Raw genomic sequence first — 2,826 nt, forward strand, 5'->3', positions numbered from 1 at the left:
ATGCCGGTGAGGGAGGCCTTATGGGCTTGCGTTGAGAAGGGATACCAGCAAATAATTGTGGAGTCTGATTCCTTTAATCTCATCTCCATGCTTAATGGTAAAGAGGTATATGATGCTGCCATTGAAAGTTTAATCTTTGACATCCGAGGGCTTGCCAAACAATTGAGTGCTGTCGAGTACGCTTTCGTGACTAGAAACTGCAATAAGGCGGCTCACTTGATGGCCTCATACACTAATACTAAAGGGGTTCTCAAAGAATGGGATTTTTGTTTCCTGATTTTTTACTCAATGTTTTGGCTGAGAATGTAAACGTTGATATTCGAGTTGATTGAATAAAGCTATCGTTTGACATAAAAAAACTAAAAAAAAAAAAAAACAAACAAAAAGAAACGCATAGATATCTTTATATTTACTAAAGCTAGGCTTTTGATCTTTGTAGTTAGATTTTATTTTATGGTACATATATTTTTGTACCTATGAAAATTTGGACACAGAGTTGAGTCATTCCTTGTCACACTATTATAAATTTACAAACTAACTCCTCAAAACTTCAAAAGTACAAAAAGAAGAATACAAAAGGTTTCGTTTCGAATTGTAATTTGTGTGAAATGAGAATGACTTCTCAAAAGTGCTAAGTATTTTTCGGTAATAAGTCAAGGAGGGACGCAAAGAATGCTAGTGATTCATTGTACATTTTAGTTGATTCAATTTGAGTTTTATAATGTTATATTGTATCTAATTAAATCCATTGTAACTAATACTTTCACCCTGTCAAAAAGAAAAAAACCCAATACTATTACGATTTTTGCTAAAACATTGTATTTGGCCATTTTTTAAAATTCATCAAGAAAAATTATAATTTATATATTATATATAATTTTTGCAATCGAATTAGTAGGTTAAATTGTTAATTGTTAGGCTGTCTTCAATAGGAGGGTAGGAAAAAAACCTAACTTTTGGTTCAAATCATCTCCAAAAAATGTATTTTGCGGTGGAAAAAAAATACAATTTTGAGTTGCTAGTTTCATCTAAATTCTAATTTAATACTTGAAGTAAGTGAACTTTAATTTAAATTTTAACCTTTTAATTGTTTGATATTTGATAATTCTTTTTAAAAGGTTTCAAAAAGCTAACTATAATTTTCTAGAAAAAGTTTTAAAACAGAAAAAAAAAAGAAAAAAAGAAAAAAAAAGGAAAATTAATAAAAATGCTTGAAAACTTTGAGTTTTAACGATAAGAATAAAATAAATGGTAAAGTGAATAGTATCAGGATTGACTTTTTAATGTAAAAATGTAATTTTTCGTTAAAATAAACAGTACCAGATGCTTTTCATTAAAATTCACAAAAAAAAAAGGCTTACGATAGATGGCTTGGGTTTTCGAACCAATGCGCAAATGTGCAGAAGATCTTAAGCCTTCCCAACCTCTCCGGCAAACCAGCTACTACTATGAGTAAAACTCATCAACTGTTAATATTAGTATGGTCCTGTAAATAATTAGAATTAACTTTGAAAATATAAAACTGATTGTGGGTTTGTTTTTAAGTGTTTTTAAAATAATTGAAAACACTTTTATGAAAGTATTTTGGACAATCAATTCTTAGTAAAAATGCAAGTGAATATCGTTTAAGCACTTAAAGTGTTTCTAGCAAAAAACACATAACTGATACTTATTTTAAAATGCATTACAAGAGCCATTGAAATCCAAAATACTTTTACCAAAAATGCTTACAATTATTTAAAAGGACTTCCAAACAAATCTTACCTCTCAACTTGTATTATTCAAAATTTCAAGACATTTCATTATAGAATAGACTATCTACTAGGAAAAGATGACTAGAAAGAGGGAGCACTATATGTCCAGTCAAATCAAGTGGTTGTCCCTTTCCTAAACCTAAACCAACAAATCCTATATGCCCAATTAGGCTTTAAATAATTGAAGTTTGAACCCAAATCATAGTGCTCATTTTGTTGATTTCCTCCAAAAACCCATAATTAATTTCTGATTATTGTGTCATAGTCGATGTAGAACAAAATGGTTGAGGAACTAACAACATGACAGAATAACAAAATCCATCATTTGTGGATTTGAATTAATATTTAGACTCTTAACATAACACGTTTATAGGAAAATAACTGCAAAATCTAACTTTAGATTTTACTGAAAATATGACTTTAGCCCTTGAAATTTAATTTTCTCTACATAAAACCCGTCATAAGTTTTTTACTCAAATAAAATCCATTAACTAGATTCCACATTAGCAAATTCATTAATTATATTTGACTTTACACATTTAAAAAATTTTGATGCCCAAAACACCCCTATTTGAATGTTTGATGTACACAATTGGTTCCATATAGATTGTAAGGGAGAATTAATGATTTTACGAAAATAATAAATAATAAATTTATTGCCTAATATATAATAACAACAAAACATGCTTAACATATGTAACAATACATGCTTTGTTAAGTCAACAAATTATATTTTACATATAAATGTCGGTAAATTATTTCACACACATATATATAACAAAAAATAATAAAAAAAATGCCTAGTATACGTAAAAATTCATGCAAAATAATTTACCTACAAAAAATGTTATTTGATTCAGTGCACCTACTATTCAAATTTTAAAATGTTAGATTGCTTAAAAAAAAGAAAAATAATTTCCCCACTATATGTAAAATACATGCAAAATAATTTACCTACATAATAAAGCAAACCCAATGTATGCAAAATACATGCAAAATAATGTACCTACATAAAAAAAATATTATTAATTTATTCAATACTATTTTACGTATTATTTTGTACATATAATAA

Source organism: Malus domestica, chromosome 14 (genome assembly GCF_042453785.1).
Source record: "Malus domestica chromosome 14, GDT2T_hap1".
In the NCBI taxonomy this organism is placed as follows: domain Eukaryota; kingdom Viridiplantae; phylum Streptophyta; class Magnoliopsida; order Rosales; family Rosaceae; genus Malus; species Malus domestica.